Below are 21,153 nucleotides of genomic sequence, written 5' to 3'. Positions count from 1 at the left end.
TATAACTTACACGAGACAGACAATTACGAAAGAATTGGTGGGATGAGAATATGAGAGAAAACGACAGAACCTCGAGAAAAAGCAGACAGGCAAGATTGTTTACCATAAAATCACATGGTCTGGAATCTAACCAGGGATTTCATGCACTAGAGGTAACACCTCTACGCTGAGTCACCCTGCCCTTCAGCGTAATGTGTCCGTTAATTGTGGCAAACTCGCTCAGCTCAATTATGGATTTCGGGGTCGCGGTGGCTCAGTGGTAGCCGGTGGGTGTAGCCGAGCGGTCTGAGGCGTTAGGCTGATGATTGTGAGGTGAAGCCCGTTGGGGGTTCGAGTCCCTCTGTAGTAGCAAGGGTGGAATTTTAACTGTCCTCGATGTTTCTGTGTTCGTGTCCCTGTCGTGTCTAGTAGTCCTGAAAAGTGGTTGCAGTAGAAAATAAGTCAGGAAGTTAAAAAAAAAAAAAGTGGTAGAGTGTTCACCTCTGGTGCATGGGGTTCTTGGTTCGATCCCAGCTCGCGCCAAGTGAGCTTTCCAAAGGACAAACACTGTGCGTGCGTTTTCTCGGGGGTTCTCCCGTTTCTTTTTACTTTCTTCCTTCCACTATTTCATTCATTTCTCATCACTGTCTTCTTTAGCTTAGCCTGCATAACCGTGGGACGTAAACCTTCAAGATTTCATTTCAATTATGGATTTCATCGGACGTAAATCCGATCTGAAAATAGGTGAACGGTGAGAAGAAAGCGAGTTCTCGTTCCAGAACACAAACGCGCTAAGATTACCGAAGAAGCGCGGATTGTTACTTCACATTTGACAATATTGTTGTATACTTACCTCGTGTTATTGCCTAATTGTTGTTTTTTGTTCTCTTGTATGTACAGCACAAGGGAAGCTAATTGCCTGTTTCATTGTTGGTTGTTGCCACATTGCTCGTTCCAATAACCACACACAAGAAACAAGCATCACTTCCGCCCGCACACACTAAAGCAGACATCACCACCACACAGGCACACACACCTCACATACTGTACGCTCACACACCAGACATGATAGGCACTGGTCTCAATCTAATTCTGCACATACACACCAACTACTCTCTTCTTTCCATTTTCTCTTCCTTTTCTTTACTCATACAAGCGTACAATCAGTAGCACCAACTAACACGGTTGGAAAGGCTGCGTATTCTATCCTGAGAAAGCTTCGGTTTTTGTAGATGATATAGGATTGTCTGTTGGGCTAAAATACTCTTCTTAATTCACTTTAAATTGGGTGCTCAAAATTTTGGTGCGTATCAAGAACGGGTTTGGTGTTCAAGTCCAACCAGAGTCCAATTCATTCTAACTATAGGTCCTGCAGGTTTTATTATTATTTAAAAATGAAATGAAATCTTTAAGTTTTACGTCCTACGATTATGCCGGTTAGGCTAAAGGAGACAGTGATGATGAGAAATGAATGAAATGGTGGAATGAAGAAAGTGGGAGGAAACGGGAGAACCCCGAGGAAACCCACGCACACGGTGTTTGTCCACCACAAAGCTCACTTGGCGCAAGCTGAGATCGAACCAAGGATCCCATGTGCCAGAGATGAACGCCCTACCACTGAGCCACCGCGACCCATTATTATTATTATTATTATTATTATTATTATTATTATTATTATTATTATTATTATTATTATTATTATTATTATTATTATTATTATTATTATTAAAGGGAACTGAACAATGTAAAAGAAATGTAATTTATGATAGATTACTGATAACTACATGTCCAAAAATAACAATTTATCTCTTATAAAAATACGAAAAATACGTTTGATTACGTAATATACTATCAAGTGTGGAATACAAAGTAGAAACCGGATCCAGTTGGCTAAGGAAGAAAGGCTTTTGTAAGTGCGGAACTGAACGTTCGCGTTTCATAGGCCATAGAGTTAATTAGTTAGTTTTAGTATATAGTATAACAATAATTCAACTTCCTAGCTTCAGAAACCACAAAGAGCTATGATCAGTCACTTTTAGTTGCATGATACGCGGACAGCACACGAATTTCCATTTCGAGCATTTCTAGCCTTCTAGACTGGAGCTCGTTACCTCTTAACTTAAACTACTCTACAAGGTCCTTGCTATGTTGAGTCAATACATACAACTCTGCACATCCACCGAGGAGCCACACAGTTGGTGCATTTAAATTATTGAAAAATTACAGATTTCATTTTTTTACGCAATCTGTACCAATAGTATGAGCTAAGTACACAAGTCAATGCAGAGCATATGTGAACGCGCCATTGAACTTTCGGGTTCTATAGGCCATAAAGTTAGCATCAGGGGTCTACATTCAGTTTTGGGTGCAGTTTTATTTCAGTTTTTTGCAGTTGAGATTCGAAGAAACATCCGGCCACTTGCAATCTTACTTTTAATTTGTCGGTTGCTTATTCAGTTTTATTTAGACATTTACAAGTGATCAGTGTTATTTGTTAATTATACGATGAAATTAAAATTTATATAGCTAAAATTGCTTTCTGTCAGAAGTGTGTAGTGGTGCATTAAGCAAGACAGATATTTCTGCTATAGAACAATATAAAGGTGTTTGATAATTTCGCATCACAGGACAATGTAATAATATTATATGATTTAAGGTACGGTGAAGTTTCAAAATGAATACCGAGAAAAATTACAAAAGAACTATATTTATATGTCATCAGGATTTTAACCGTAAACATTATCTCACATAAAATGTGACTAACACAACAACTGAGCTGTTTGTGATGAACATTAGGGATGCGCACGAGACGAGTCGAGACAAGATTTTCCTGACAAAATTAGAGTCGAGACACGGCTCTTCTAATAGAGAAATATACATTTTTCGAGTCGAGACATCACTTTTACACCACATTTTCGAGACGAGACAACACAAATCTTGTCTCATGCGCATTACTAATGAGCATACAAGATCATTGGAACTGATTATTTCAAAATTTACAGTCGCAGGAAAACTAAAGCACGAAGATGTGCATATAAAGCGAATTTTAAATCAGTTATTAGTGATTACTATAGTGAAATATTCAATTGGGAAGAAAAAGGAGTATATAAGCCATATAACGAAGGATATAAGAATTTCATTTCAGCCTTGATACTCCTTCATAATATTACATACTTTACAACGAGCAGAAGTGACGAGAACGTTTAACAAGCTGATTAATGAGTTTGGTATTATACCTTGCATTATGATCCAAGTAGATTAACGGATGGGCGTTAAAGTGAAGTGGTATTCGTGGAATATCAGAAACAAGACAATATGACATTATTTATTTTCATAAAATATATATTTTAAGTAACTTTTATAGTTTAAGATTTGAGGTGAAATAATCTTCATTTATTAAATGTGATATCTTCATTTCATATAGTGATGTGTATACAACCTCTGACAATGAAGTCGCTGTGCTCGACCTGGCAACACTGACGCAACGAAACACTACACACGAGTAGCGACAGGTGCCGCCATTGTGGACCCACCATTGTTCAGTTGCGAATCAACTGTGGTCTGTGTGAGATGCGTTATACAAAGTGATGTCCCTTTCACATTATCTGGCGATTTGCCGGATCCGGTTCCGGCGAATTGCCGGACGAGGTAGAAAGACATTGCAAGCAATGAAGCTCTTCACATATGTGCGGCGGTCACCGGACATTCATCCGGCGAGCAAAAACAGCCGGATCTCCCTGCTAGAATCCGGCGCGGCAAATCGCCGTGTATAGCCAAGCGGAACATTACAATCAATTACGCTCTTCACATATACGCGGCAAACTACCGGATGGGTGTTGGGGAAGGAAGCAAGTGTTGCCAGGAAAGAGCAGAAAGTGGCTGCTATAATACGGGAGCGTGTGGTTTTGTGTGTTATGTGGAGTGTGTTTGTGTATGTGGTTATGTTCTAGCCCAGTACATCTGGAGTAATTAACCAAACCTGTATATACAATATATGGGGAAAGATGACAGGTAAAATTAATTGAAAACGACCAATACTACCGAAGTGTCGAAATCAATATAAATTATTATTTTTCTATGTAATAGAAGATTGGGAAATGTCCGTGTAGCACTGGACAAATGACCTTCTATAAATTTGTGGTGACCCAAAATTGAAATATACAGTATCAAATATTTCAGCAATACAGTCTTTTGCTATATATTTATGTACTATTTTGCTACGCAAAGCAAGAGAGAATTCATGATGTGATATTTAATAAATATACCGTACTTTATATATTTTATAATTATCTGGCTGTAATTTATTGAATAGTCCTCTGAATTCAGAGACTAGAGCAGTGCTTTAAAGAGACTTGAGTCAATAGTCGGAACGCTTAAAACAAAAGAATAAACTCGAAATAGTATAATAATAATAATAATAATAATAATAATCTAATATAAATAAAATAAAGAGTTTATGTGTCTGTCTGTCCTTTGTGCGGCCTAGGGACCATACGAGTGGACCGAAAGTTACCAAAATTTGGTCACGGGTACCTTGGTCCAGGCTCCAGATCAAACCGATGCGTTTTTTTTCAAAATTCGAACCAGGGAGTCTCAGGGGGGCGTTTACCAGGATATGTAAAAGTAGTAGAAAATGACCGATATTAGTGTCAAATTCATAGTTTTCGGGGTCGCTGAGATCAATGGTAACACCACCATTAGCGATGACTTCAGCCACCATTTGTATGCGGGCCGGGGATCACCAGAGGGGGGGGGAGGAATTTCGAGACATGTAAAAATAATCGAAAATGACCGATATTAATGTCAAATCCATAGCTTTCGGGGTCACTGAGTTCAATGGTAAAACTCAAGATAGCGTTTACTTTCACATTTAGTCCCCATCAGCTAAGGAACTTGGGCCAGGAGATCACCGAGACATGTAAAAAATAATCCACAATGACCGATACTAGTGTGAAATTCACAATTTTCGCGGTCTGAGATAAATGGTGATACTTTCATTAGGATGATTTTCAAATTCAGCTACCATTGTATGCGGGCCGGGAGTCACCGGGCTGGAGAATTGCGAGACATGTAAAAATAATCGAAAATGACCAATATTAGTGTCAAATCAACAGTTTTCGCTGTCGCTGAGATGAATGGTGATTCTCCCAAGGCGTTGACTTCCAAATACAGCCCCCGTCGACTGGGAGCCAGAGGCGTTGTTTTTTCAAAATTGGAACCAGAGGATCACAGAGGCGTTTATTTTCTATGTAAAAGTAGTAGAAAATGACCAATATTTGTGTCGAAGTAATTAAAGAATTTTCCTTCGTCTTCCCTTCATTGTGGAAACAGTATAGAAAAATCTTCAAGATACCGCTTCTCTAAAAAAAGGGTGAACCATATGTGTCTCTGACGTTTTTTTTTCTGCCTGTGTCTTAACAAGGCGAGTAGATAACACACCTTTGCGTCTGTCCATTACAACCACCACAACACGACAAGAGTCACTGAGTTTTGTTTCTTCAGTTGCACAGCAACCCTGCTCGCATATTTTTCATTCACGGCAAAACGCCGGATAATATGAAAGGGACCGAAACCGGATCCGACAAATCGCCGGATAATGTGAAAGAGGCCTTAGGCCTTTTTCACATTATCCGACGATTTGCCGGATCCGGTTTCGGTCCCTTTCATATTATCCGGCGTTTTGCCGTGAATGAAAAATATGCGAGCAGGGTTGCTGTGCAACTGAAGAAACAAAACTCAGTGACTCTTGTCGTGTTGTGGTGGTTGTAATGGACAGACGCAAAGGTGTGTTATCTACTCGCCTTGTTAAGACACAGGCAGAAAAAAAAACGTCAGAGACACATATGGTTCACCCTTTTTTTAGAGAAGCGGTATCTTGAAGATTTTTCTATACTGTTTCCACAATGAAGGGAAGACGAAGGAAAATTCTTTAATTACTTCGACACAAATATTGGTCATTTTCTACTACTTTTACATAGAAAATAAACGCCTCTGTGATCCTCTGGTTCCAATTTTGAAAAAACAACGCCTCTGGCTCCCAGTCGACGGGGGCTGTATTTGGAAGTCAACGCCTTGGGAGAATCACCATTCATCTCAGCGACAGCGAAAACTGTTGATTTGACACTAATATTGGTCATTTTCGATTATTTTTACATGTCTCGCAATTCTCCAGCCCGGTGACTCCCGGCCCGCATACAATGGTAGCTGAATTTGAAAATCATCCTAATGAAAGTATCACCATTTATCTCAGACCGCGAAAATTGTGAATTTCACACTAGTATCGGTCATTGTGGATTATTTTTTACATGTCTCGGTGATCTCCTGGCCCAAGTTCCTTAGCTGATGGGGACTAAATGTGAAAGTAAACGCTATCTTGAGTTTTACCATTGAACTCAGTGACCCCGAAAGCTATGGATTTGACATTAATATCGGTCATTTTCGATTATTTTTACATGTCTCGAAATTCCTCCCCCCCCCTCTGGTGATCCCCGGCCCGCATACAAATGGTGGCTGAAGTCATCGCTAATGGTGGTGTTACCATTGATCTCAGCGACCCCGAAAACTATGAATTTGACACTAATATCGGTCATTTTATACTACTTTTACATATCCTGGTAAACGCCCCCCTGAGACTCCCTGGTTCGAATTTTGAAAAAAAACGCATCGGTTTGATCTGGAGCCTGGACCAAGGTACCCGTGACCAAATTTTGGTAACTTTCGGTCCACTCGTATGGTCCCTAGGCCGCACAAAGGACAGACAGACACATAAACTCTTTATTTTATTTATATTAGATTATTATTATTATTATTATTATTATTATACTATTTCGAGTTTATTCTTTTGTTTTAAGCGTTCCGACTATTGACTCAAGTCTCTTTAAAGCACTGCTCTAGTCTCTGAATTCAGAGGACTATTCAATAAATTACAGCCAGATAATTATAAAATATATAAAGTACGGTATATTTATTAAATATCACATCATGAATTCTCTCTTGCTTTGCGTAGCAAAATAGTACATAAATATATAGCAAAAGACTGTATTGCTGAAATATTTGATACTGTATATTTCAATTTTGGGTCACCACAAATTTATAGAAGGTCATTTGTCCAGTGCTACACGGACATTTCCCAATCTTCTATTACATAGAAAAATAATAATTTATATTGATTTTGACACTTCGGTAGTATTGGTCGTTTTCAATTAATTTTACCTGTCATCTTTCCCCATATATTGTATATACAGGTTTGGTTAATTACTCCAGATGTACTGGGCTAGAACATAACCACATACACAAACACACTCCACATAACACACAAAACCACACGCTCCCGTATTATAGCAGCCACTTTCTGCTCTTTCCTGGCAACACTTGCTTCCTTCCCCAACACCCATCCGGTAGTTTGCCGCGTATATGTGAAGACTGTAATTGATTGTAATGTTCCGCTTGGCTATACACGGCGATTTGCCGCGCCGGATTCTAGCAGGGAGATCCGGCTGTTTTTGCTCGCCGGATGAATGTCCGGTGACCGCCGCACATATGTGAAGAGCTTCATTGCTTGCAATGTCTTTCTACCTCGTCCGGCAATTCGCCGGAACCGGATCCGGCAAATCGCCGGATAATGTGAAAGGGACATAACAGTAAAATGAACGAACAAAGGATCAATTTGAAGTTTTGTTTTAAGCTTGGCAAGACGGAAAGAAACCCATGATATGCTGGTACAGGTTTATGAAGATCAAGCAGTGTCCTTGAAGTATGTTTACGAGTGGTTCAGCCGTTTTCGAGAAGGGCGGGATAGTGTTTCTGATAACCCCCGTAGCGGAAGGCCGTCAAGCTCTCGCACAGGCGAAAACATTGAAAAGTTCGAGCACAGACACTTTATTCACCGAACTTTATTGTCAGAGGTTGTATTACGAAAAATGTGGTGTGAAATTGAGTATATAGTAAATAGAATTTGTGCATGTAGTAAATCAAGTTCTCATTCTAGTCTTGCAGTAAACTTTCGGATGATGGTGACTACAAAAATACATGCTATCTCTTTCCGAAGCCTACTCGTATAATTTCTGCAAGTTGTTGGTCAGTACAGAGTAGGAACGTACACCGAGATGGATTCTGGGGGTCTGACCCCCCCCCTCAAGAATCCTTTTTTTCTTTTTTGTAAATTTAGTTTTAATTTTAGGAATGAATTAACAAATTTTTAATATAATTTATTATCACTGAATTTGGAACTTCCCCAAAGCTTTCGACAGGTCCGGAAGTAAATTCCTCCGTAAGTGCCTGCTAAAGAACATTTGTGACATCTCTATATACACTTTTAAAATGCTACTGTTGGAAATGTACTTACAGAGCAAACTTTCTCTTGAAATACGAGAAATTATCACCTACCTGAAAAAAAGAAGACAAGTATAAATTATTATACAGATCCATACTCAATCAAAAACACTTTGCACTACATTCAAACTGTACTAAAACTATTGAAAATGATTGTAAAATCTAAGCACATAACTTAGATGTGTAACACACACACACTATCATTCTCATAAATATTTTGCCACAATTGGCAGGTCTTTGTCGCTGTCGCAACTGACGGCTCCCATGTAGGTCTACCATAGTCTTCAGCTAACCTTTTTTATCTTCATGTACACTAAAAGAAACATTATTTTTAGGTGTCAGATGGATATTGTAGTTATATCGTATTTAAAAATTGTTATAAGTACAGTGCTATCACAAAATTTCAAGATGAATACCATATTCCCTTTCTTTGAACCATTATTAATGGTTCTGAGTGTTGAACATTGATTGCAAATACACGTCAGATTTTTGATGAGCCTAATATGAGCGGCGGTGTCATTTTATATATATATATATATATATATATATATATATATATATATATATATATATATATATATATATATATATATATATATACAGGGTGAGTCAAAATAAGTGTTACAAGCCAATATCTCGCGAACTATACATCATATAAGAAAAATATTAAGAGAGAATGTACAATATAGAGGGGCCTAAGAAATGAGTCAAACATTAGGTTTCCCCCGCCCCCCATTTTGGGGGGAGGGGGGTGAACGTGAAATTTTCAAATGGGAAGATAGGTCGAGTGATACCTCGTTCGAAAGAGCTCGAAAAATTGAACAATTTTTGTAGGAAACAATTTTTGATATGGGGCACCGTTTTCAAGATGGGCCCCAAAAATGGTCCTGTATCCGATAAAATTTCCAGTACTTATAAATAAGTGTTACAATCCAATATCTTGCGAACTATACATCACATAAGAAAAATACTAAGAGACAATGTACAATACAGAGGGGCCTAAGAAATGAGTCAAACATTAGGTTTCTCCCGCCCCCCCATTTTGGGGGAAGGGAGGTAAACGTGAAATTTTCAAATGAGAACATAGGTCGAGTGATACCTCGTTCGAAAGAGCTTGAAAAATTGAACATTTTTTGTAAGAAACAATTTTTGATATGGGGCACCGTTTTCAAGATGGGCCCCAAAAATGGTCCGGTATCCGATAAAATTTCCAGTACTTATAAATCGGAAACGTATGAGTAGGAAACGATTAAACAAAAAATGAAAAACGGAAACATCATAGGCAATGTGGAATGATGTTGTCGTGGTGTCCGCAGGGCCCTAATAATGGGGCTCCGGGACCAATTTCAAAATTACTAATGGGAATATACCTGTAGGTTGAGTGATACCTTGTTTGATAGATCGTGGAAAGCTAAACAGCTTCGTACGAAATTTGTTTTCATTTTGGGCAAGCCTGTTTCAAAATGGCCGCCAAAAATGGTTTCACATTCAGATAGAAAGTGCAGTGTTCAATTTGAGTATTACACGCCAATATCAACGCAACGAACTACGCATCAAATAAGAAAAGTGTTAAGAGTCAATGTACAATACAGAAAGCCTGAAATTTGTGTTAAAGAAGTTCCCTCGTCCCGCTTTTGTATGGAGGGGTGTACATGGAATTTTCAAATCGCAACATAGGGCGAGTGATACCTCTTTGATAGATCATGAAATACCAAACAGCTTACTACAAAAGTTGTTTTGATTTCAGACAAGCCTGTCACAACAGCATTACCACAACCTAATATCCTGTAAAGTAGTAGGATAACGTTTAGTAATTCTACGGGTATGTGCGATGTTAAAAATTGTAATTTCAATCACTGTAAAGCAAATAATTTCAACACTTACCATGTTACAAATGATGCTCGATATGTCCTCCATCCTGCTCCACACACCTCCGTAAGCGGCGGCATAGGGATGTTCGTACATCATGTAGCATCTCTGGAGTGATAGATGCACACACACCTTGGATACGCGCCTTCATATCATCAGTAGTTGTTGGTACGTTGGACATTACCCGATCCTTAACATAACCCCAGAGGAAAAAATCAAGTGGGGTTAGGTCAGGAGATCGTGGAGGCCAGTGAATAGGACCTCGACGCCCAATCCATTTATTCGCCATACGGTGGTCCAATAAGGCTCTGACCTGACGTGCGTTGTGTGCTGGAGCACCATCATGTTGATACCACATTCTTATACGTTCAGCGAAAGGAATATTCTCTAACAACTCCGGGTATAGTACATCACTGATAAATGCGGCATAGGTATCACCAGTAAGACAAACCAATGATATGGTTACCAAGGATGCCACACCATACATTAAGCGACCACCGATGCTGATGAGCAATTTCTCTCTGCCATAGTGGATTTTCCCTAGCCCAATAATGCATATTATGTCGATTTACGTGTCCTGTGTTTGTAAATGTAGCTTCATCGCTAAACAAGATGGTGGATATGAAGTTGCGCTGTCTGTTTTCCATACCTTCCAACCATAGACAAAATTGCAATCTGGCATGAAAATCATTGCCAGATAGTTCCTGATGTAAGATTATATGATACGGATGAAACATGTACTCGTGCAAAATACGCACTACAGATCTTTGGCTAACTCCACTGGCCTGAGCGAGATATCTCGTGGTAACATGTGGGTCTACATGCACTGCTGCCAATATTCCTGTTGCACGTTCTTCATTGGTTGCAGAGCGGTAACGACCCCTACCTCGTCCCCGGACAAGACTACCATGTTGCCGCAAACGTCTCTCCAATCGCAGAAATGCCATGTGAGATGTTTGTTGGCGTTGGGGATAGCGCATTGCATACATTCGTGCCGCGCTACGATAGTTTCTTCTACATTCTCCCAACACCAGCAACATATCTACACAATGATCAAACACCGCCATTGCTCTATTCAAACGCTACCCAAACTAATAATATCAATACGATAGTGTTCGTTTACTTATACGGAAAACTTATCACCAAAGTTTATATCCCGTTCTTTCTACGTCTGCACACTTACACTTACATTTATTACGTTTCCATAGCGATTACATTAATAGTTGACGATCAAAAATAATCTAAAGATATTTCTTTGCAACTTTCTTTTCTTTGTATAAAACGGCTCAAATAATTCGCCTCTGATCCTTTTTTTTTATAAGATGGTACAGATTGTTAATGCAATATACAACGTTATCGTTGTACTATGTTCCGAAGGCCATCGGTTCCATTCCCCAGGCAATGACATTGACGGGCTTTCCTTACTCTAACTGGGCACATGCTGAGATGTTGCCTACAAGTAGGGCCTAATAGGTACCTTCCTATCCCTTTCTCATAGGATTGTAGTGATTGAGGAACGACGTCTTTTTGCGCATACGTATTAGTATTAATCATTGTCTTATTATTTTCATTCATATTATTATTATTATTACTAGTTTTATTATTATTTTTCGTATTCTTCTTCTTCTTCTTCTTCTTCTTCTTCTTATTATTATTATTATTATTATTATTATTATTATTATTATTATTATTATTATTATTATTATTATTACGTTATAGGTCGATTTTGCCTCCGAAAATTTTACTTGTTATTCACTTACAGTATGATGATGGAACCTCGTGTTCGACATATTTTTAGGCCTGTTTGTATTGTACATGGACTCTTAACACTTTTTATTTGATGCAATAATTCGCGTGATATTGGCTTGTAACACTCAGTTTGAACACTGCACTTTCTATCTGAATGTGGAACCATTTCCGGCGGCCATTTTGTAACAGGCTTGCCCGAAATCAAAACAATTTTTTTTTCTAAGCTGTTTGGTTTTCCATAATCTATCAAACAAGGTATCACTCGACCTATATTCAGATTTGAAATTTTAAAATTGTTCCCGGGGCCCCATGATGGGGTCCTGGGGCACCACGACAACACCATTCCACGTTGCCTATGGCGTTACCTTTTTCATTTTTTGTTTCATGTTTTTCTACTTAGCCGTTTCCGATTTATAAGTACTGGAAATTTTATCTCTTACAGGACCAATTTTGGGGTCTATCTTGAAAACGGTGCCCATTTTCAAAAATTGTTTCCTACAAAAATTGTTCAATTTTTCAAGCTCTTTAGAACGAGGTATCACTCGACCTACAATATGTTCCCATTTGAAAATTTCACGTTCACCCTCCTCCCCCCCAAAATGGGGGCGGGGGAAATCTAATGTTTGACTCATTTCTTAGGCCCCTCTGTATTGTACATTGTCTCTTAATATTTTTCTTATATGATGTATAGTTCGCGAGATATTGGCTTGTAACACTTATTTTGACTCACCCTGTATATAGATATAGATATATATATATATACTACCTAGGTATACTATACTCAGCACTATATTGTATCATATGAATCAAAAGTAAAAAGAACATATTAAATCAATACACCATATAATATCAGGTCCTTTAAATTGCGAGCAAAATGTTTAATGTCTTGTGAAGCAGAGTTCCATATAAATTACGATTTTTGATGTCAAGTTCCTTGATCAACAAAACTCCTAATTGTTCGCTGGTATTTAGATTCTGTATTGATTCACATGCTTTCTTATAATTTGATTGCGTTTATGCGTTTTAATATACCATAGATTCTACAAATAGTTGTAATGAAACCTACAATAAACTTTTTTTTTTTTCAAACTCCTCGTTGGGAAAACAGTCACCTGGAATCCAAGACTATAGCAAGATTTATAAAGTTATGTACAGGATATTAGAATTACGAAAATAAATAAATAAAATTTACTGTAATAACAGACTCCAAAGTTTTACGACAAATCGTGGACAGAAATAATCAATTTTGAAAATGAAGTACAAGCATGAGAACGCGCGATACTTCAGCTTCCACGTTTGAGAAACATTTCTAAAAAGTTCGCTTTTCCTGATGGTAAACACAGATTCTTAGTTGATGGCTATAGGAGAAAAGTCGAGAACAGGGCCGGCCTTAGGTAGTGCGGGGCCCGATTGAGAACACTTTGCGGGGCCTCAGGTTTAAAAGTAACTTGCACGAAGGTATACAGACCTTCGTGCAAGGTAGTTTTAAACCTGGGCCCCGCAAAATGTACCCGTACTTTAGATTTTACTTACGCTTGTTTCTTGATATTCCACACTTCCCTGACAAGTTTTGTCAAGAAACTAGATTTTAACATCGATAGGTTTACTTGTAAGAGTAGAAAAACTATGAAATACTGGTACAGAACCTTCTTGAAAAATTGCGAAGCACAAAGGTGAAATATGTATTTTAAAATTCACTCGCTGCCTGCATTTCCATTTGAGTTATTTCTCTGAAAAATTAGCTGCTATAAACAATGAATGGGGTGAGCGTTTTTATCAGAACATTTTGCAAATAGAAAAACGTAAGAAAGGGAAATGGGTATAACCACTAGACCAGTAGGGAGAGCCCAATAAAATTTAGAGTGCTTCCGTCCATAAAGATGACCGCAGTGGCCAAAAATGTGATTCATCAGAATAAGGCATAACAATGTGTTTCAAGTCTGAAAATTTTATTTTATTTGTAAAACGGGTAAAGGGGTGAAAACCAAAAACACATTAACCGACACCGAGAGGAAGTAGACATCTATTTAAGGGTATGCTTATCATGGCCGCAATCTTGTAGTCACCCATCTTGTATCTCGCTCGACTGTTTTTCAATAGGAAGAGGATCATGTAATATATCAAATTGGGCTAGAATTTTACGAGAAATACAATGGTCAAGTGTATGTTTTCATAAGTTTATATTTGTAAGACATAATGAAATCACATTGATATGAATTTGTTGGTTCAACGATTTCTTAACAGCCGTATCTTTTTGAAAAGAATTTAAGTCAGGAAAACCTAATGTACGCTAGTGAGAGCATCGTAGGTGGCCTACCTACTTATAAAAGGTATAATCAGCTTGAAATCGTTATCGACTGAAGACAAAATGAAATGATGATGAGACGATCACAAACCTTAAGGAACTGATGGAAGATGGATGACATATTTTGCATTGGATTATTCGAGTTAAAAGAAAAACCTTCATAAGCAGCCACATATTCAATATGCACTAGTATACATTCGGTTTCCGTTGATTTTAAATTGATTGGATTTAAGTTGATTTTGGATTGATTTTAAAAAAATACATCCACGGTATTTTTCGCAGGAGAGAGCAAAGTTTGTCCTCTGGTTTTGTTAGCTATAATAAGAGAAAGGATATGCAAATAAGTCACTGAGATTGATTTATTTGATACCATCTCGGTATTCAAAGTAGTATCACGTGACATAATCAGCAAGAACGCCAGGAATTTTACTTAATGAGGTGTTCAAAATGAAAGAGGGTTTTCACCCAGAATAATGATATACATTTTTACACAAACTCAAAGTAAACAATGTTTTTACGCCCAAGGGGGGGGTGTAAGGAAATTTGGGGGAGTTAGGGATGTTGGGGTGTGCAGAATACTCCCTGGACATAATATATATTTTTACAGCGGAAGTTGTAAATGTAAAAAAATAATGAAACTACTGCAGCATTAAATTCACAAAATATTTGCCTATCTCTGAATCTTAATACAAACTATTCATTTATATATAGAGAGAGGCGATATCTTCCCTTGTGGAGTCCATGGATGTACTTGTATTGCAATATGTTGTTGTGTGTACTTGGCAACCGAGAGTAGCAGAGCCATCTTAACTGTACCATAGTTACTTGTGCAGGGACCCCGCGAGCAGAATGTCATGTATTAATTACATGTATTAGCAGCAAATTTAGTCATAGGGACTACAACACACTGTTTGCAGTGGGGCCTAATATGCTGTTAAAACGGGACTGGAGAGTAGATTAGACTGGACAGTAGAATAGACAGCACTAGTGTGGGGTCCCCTCAGACGCGGGGCCCGATTGGGAGCAATCGGTCCAATCGGCTTAAGGCCGGCCCTGGTCGAGAAGATAATAATTACAAGTTAAATATATTAAGACGTGTGTTGATTACATAAATAGTTGTTCCTTGGGTTCATGTGCAAACGGCCTGCACACTAGCGACATCTCTTGTCGCTATATAGAAAACAGTGCAAAAAATGAAATGAAATCTTAGAGTTTTACGTCCCACGCTTATGCCGGTTAGGCTAAAGGAGACGGTGATGATGGGTAATGAATGAAATTGTGGAATAAAGAAAGTGGGAGGAAACGGGAGAACCCCGAGAAAACCCACGCACACGGTGTTTGTCTACCACAAAGTTCACTTGGCGGGGGCTGGGATCGAATTCGGGACCCCAAGCACCAGAGGTGAACGCTCTACCACTGAGCCACTGCGGTGGCTACCTCAACAAACGTACAGCAACAATATGAACGCTCGAAATTACACTTGAGGTGCTCTAGTAGTAATACGAAAAGTCAGGTGCTCTGTGACAGTCAGTTCTTGTGCCTATATGTATAATTTGCGAAAGCTGTTCTTCAACTTCGAAAATAACATAAATAGAAGGTTATTGTAACTGTTTCGAGTACATTTCAGGAAACAAGCCTTCGCTGAATTCGTCCTTACCACCCGGAACGCGTCATACTGTTTCTTTGTTGTCAATTCTACGGAGAGTAAGAATGATGTGTGATTAAATTAAATTAAATTTTAGTTTGATGTCGCACGTTTATGCTTTGTAGTCTAAAGGAGACGGATGATAAAGTGAATGGTTGTGAAATTAACCTTTACTTCCACCGGGAATTAACCTGGAACCACATGCACCAAAGGCGCATCCGCAAACCACTAGACCACCAAGGAGGGCTGGTGTGTGATTCATAGCGGATTGTTATACAGGCTGTTACAAACATGTGTCAAAATATTTTGAGAACAGATTCTTCACATCAAAATAAGAAAAAAAAAAGTTCATATGGACCTGTGCTCAAAAGTGGATAGTGTGAGTGGAGTGCTGAAAACGTGAAATTTAAACATTCATAGCTCCATTACTATGGGGCCTATCGTAGTCGGGTCAAGACATCACTGAGGAAATAGTATGTGAACTATCCAAATATCCAAAAGTGGAGTGCTGAAAACGTGAAATTTAAACATTCATAGCTCCATTACTATGGGGCCTATCGTAGTCGGGTCAAGACATCACTGAGGAAATAGTATGTGAACTATCCAAATATCCATGTTTAAGAATGCTCCAATCTTTCCAGAATACTTGTACACCAATTTTTAGAGAGGTAGATGGAGAGTGATCAAGTACTCCCAAACAGCCTCTCTAAAAATGATTGTGCAAGTACCGCAGGTTTTGAAAGATGGATATTTGGATAGTTCACACACTAGTTCCTCAGTGATGTCTTGACCCAACTACGATCGGTCCTATAGTAGTGGAACTATGGACCTTTAAATTTCATTTTTTCACGTTTTCGGCACCCTATACCTACGAAACTATGCACTTCCGAACACAGGTTCACATGAACTTTTTTCTTATTCTGATGTGATGAATCTATTTCCAAAATGTGACAAATTCTTGTAACACCCTACTGTACATTGCTGAGAGGCTAAGAGGTATCCAAGCATCTTACGACTTACCATACGCCAGGTTTTCGAAAAGAGACATATAACCTTTCTATCATGAAGGAAACAGAAATGTTATGCTGTTTTTGTCTAAGAATAGTTCACTTCGGTAACAAATCATGATCATACATCCATCGCATTTTGCTATTTGTTATTAAATTTATCGTTTGCGTCTCATTTCTATCATTTTGTGTAGAAAATTGAGACGTGATACCCTTAAGATTTTATAAATATGTTATGTCGTATAATCGTGTACTTGAAAATACTAATAATAAAGCGTCGATACATAAGGAACACGATTAGCAGGAACCAGAAAGTATACTGCACTAAACTTATATATATTGATGGATATCTGAAGTTCATCAACATACAGTAAATTCATAGTCATTAGTTTCTTGCATTTATTAACAAAGAAAAGAAATCACTCCAACAAACTCTACCGACCTGACCTCCCACCGACTTCCTGAATTGTGCCACACGCAGTTGTCAACTGACACAAGGACCTAAATCAATGACTATTCCATTTTCGCCAATGCATGCAAACCACTCATAAATCGAGAGTGTACACGTTAATGACAGTTTTACTCGCCTAACAGAGCAACTAACATATTTACCCGCATGGGGAGTTCCCCATGCTATAGAATACTGCAATTAATGCATATTCCATATGAAAGGACTTTGCTGTATTGGGTAGGAGAGTATTTCATAATACACGTGAGATTACTGCTATCATCCAAAATGGGCCACTGCATGCAGGATATTAAACTTTTAAGCGACATTCAAAGCTACCATTTTACTCCACATTAAACATGTATCTGGATTTTAAAATTTTATAGAAATTTATATGTTAATATTCTGTTAAATGGAAAAACAGTGTATATCCACATAATATGAACTTGATATAGAAAACGAATCATGTAAAAATGCAAATACACGCACCAATATGCACCACATAATCATTCTTATACTTTCAAAATACTGCCATTAAATAATGCACATTTAATACATTAATCAGATGTTTTATGGAATGTAGCTATTTTTTGTCCATTGGATACACTTACAAATAATGAATGATTTCAAACCTCTGTTCGAGTACCATGAGGATCCAATTTCTATTAATTTACAATGAAACTAAATAATTAAGTAAAATATACAAGATTTACGACTTACAAGCTTCTGGTGATAAATATGAACAAATAACGATACAACAATGGCTACAATGAACACACATGATAAAATGGAAGAACAGAGACACATAACGCATGTATGTCAATTCACCACTAAGCTTGAAAGGCGTAAAAAGACGGGTGGTTATGAGCTTGTTTCCCATTCATTTATATAAATTGTAAGTTCTATTTCTGTTATATATGCTGTTTCCCAGTTCGTGTTGTATAAACGTCGCTTCCCATTCGTGCTATTTAAACTTTGTTTCCATTTGTATTATGTAAACTTTATGACAGATTATTGCACAAACTAGCACATTATTCATGTGCAATCTTTACTACCTTTTGTACGAATACAATATCAATTCTTTAAATGTCACTAATAAGGATGCTTATTGAATTTTACACCACATTTCCACATTCTTTTTCACATTCAGTATATTCTGTATGATTCGCCGTGTCCAGTAACCCGACTTTTTTTTTTTTTTTTTAAAGTTTTGTTGACTTTAGCGACGTCGGTAATCCGGCACAGCTGGTTTGGTATCTGAAGGATTACTGAGGTCTGTAATTTATGTTACTGAAATACGCTTTTAAACAATATCCTGTGATCCTTCTGTGAGATTACTGAATTGCAAATAAATACATTTAATTAATTAATTAATTAATTAATTAATTAAAGAAAAGATCTATTACAATCACAACGCTATTGTTTATTAATACGTTACCAACATGTATGTCAGTCTCACAAATGTAAAGTTGCATAAGTCTTTGAAAATGTTGGCTAATTTAGATTTAAACAGTTTCTAATTACTAAAATTCAAATAATTTTATTTTACTATTTTATTTATAGTAAAATAGTACTACTATTTTACTATTGCCACATATGTTTTCTGGAAATTAAAATGCGTTCAGATATGTTTTTTAAAGAAAAATTGACATACTTCATATTATATTTTATAATCATTTAGAACTAATAAGAATGTTCTGCATAGTCATGTCATCTAGCAAGGTATGATCAAAGTACATAGTGATGAAACATGCAGTATATGAACTAATGGATTAAACAAAAGAAAAAAACAAAATACGCTATAGAATTTACGAATAGCAGTTAGGAAGATATCTATCTCTCACATCCTGACGTATATGCCACCCGAATTGCATAAGTATTGACCTGGTTGTCTATCTGTAAGGTCTTTTATATTTTACAAGGGATTTTTTCACTTGCATATTATTATTATTATTATTATTATTATTATTATTATTATTATTATTATTATTATTATTATTAGTAGTAGTAGTAGTAGTAGTAGTAGTAGTAGTAGTAGTATATGAACTGCTTGATAGAGTTTGATAAATGACATGTCGATAGATTGGTCATAGTCTTAAAAGCGATATCAGGTATATGGCGTTACATGAAATTCAATGTTGTCCGTGAAATATTTGGTATGAGCATCAAATGAAAGGGCTCGATGAAAAGATTCCATACGTTATTCGACCACAAAGGGGACTTATTAGATTAATTATCAATTTAAAAATAACTGCAAATAATAATTGTTAAAATCGTAAAAATAATATTCACGGCATAAGTCACAGAGTGCTCCTTCGTATTTCAAGTTGAAAATTATTAAGTGTAGATATTCGCATCTGTGGTAGGCAACACTGATAAAATACTCTTCTAATCTACTACTTGTAACTCCATAAGCTGCAGCGAGCGACCGATCCATGTGAAAGCACTATACGAATGGCTGGGAAGCGTGGCCCCAAACCCTCTCCTCACATTAAACCCACTGGCTACCCGTTAAAAAAACACAGCCGCCATATGTGGACCATCAAATCCCAGATGTCAAAGAAACGAACTGGTGGAAGTATGCCACGGGAAGCGAGCGGAACCCTCGACATGGCTATTAAAAGCTACTTAATCGTGCTGCTTAGAACAACGCGATAATTTGTTCGGTTATTGGTTACACAAGAACGTCACTTTTCACACTCCCTCCTCGTATGCTTTTTCAGTGACGTCACAGAAGCAGTATAACCACTTCAAATTGTATAGGGAAGACCTGAACAGAGACACACATACAATTACAGAAGTTAAGAATGCACTTTTATCTAGTGTGATTTATGTTGTATACCAGACAGGATGCTTTCTTGAACAGCACAATTAATTATCAGCTGGGTACTCGAGGAATCGAGTGGGTTCAAATCTCCTCAGGTCAGGTCAGGAAAGTACTGATATGAATTTTCTCCTCCTTCTTTCTAGCTCTACAGACAAACAGAGCTATGGTATACTTGATAAACATATTAGATTCATACCGTATGCTGGGGTACAGGTATCATTTAAAGCTTAAAGTGTAATTTAAATATCTTGTCAGTGTTCTCATATACTGATTTTGCCAGTTACACCTGCAACATATCACTGTATCTAATGATTGTTAATTCGTTTTTCGATCTTTCCTATAATTAACATAATGTAAAATATTTCATCCACATACAATAAATTATTTATCATGTTTCTCTGTCTTACAGGATGATTAAAAAAAAAGAAAAAAAAAAGAGAGAGAGAGAGAGATGGATACAATTTCACACGGCTCAACCCTCTAACCACACACAAAATGTAACTGATCTACAGATCAGTTGAAAGAGGATATCTATCCTAAAGCTTCAAATACTACCGTTAAAGCGCTCCTAAATCTCGCCTAGTATATACAAGTTTCATTTGTGAGCAAGATGACTACTATGCAGCACAAGGTTTTTTCTTTTGCATTCATGAATTCAATGCAACACATGATTTTTTTTCACCCACCTGTGAATTCAGCTAGATCGAATCGGTGAATAAGGTACAGCGTACATTTCGTTGTCGATGCAACGTTTCACCCCCAACAGGAGGACCACTGGCCGTTGAAATTATCAATCTGGTGAAATTGATTCATCAAATTGACATACAAAAGCTACGGTGAACTCAGTGATGTAACACATTCTTCATCGAGTGTGGAATAAATTCAGGTACAGTTTAGATCAGTAGTTCCCAACCGATGCCCGCGACACATTATTATTATTATTATTATTATTATTATTATTATTATTATTATTATTATTATTATTATTATTAT

This window comes from Thermobia domestica, chromosome 10 (genome assembly GCF_964235325.1).
Source record: "Thermobia domestica chromosome 10, izTheDome1.hap1.1, whole genome shotgun sequence".
In the NCBI taxonomy this organism is placed as follows: domain Eukaryota; kingdom Metazoa; phylum Arthropoda; class Insecta; order Zygentoma; family Lepismatidae; genus Thermobia; species Thermobia domestica.
Note: the sequence above shows the minus strand (reverse complement) of the source record.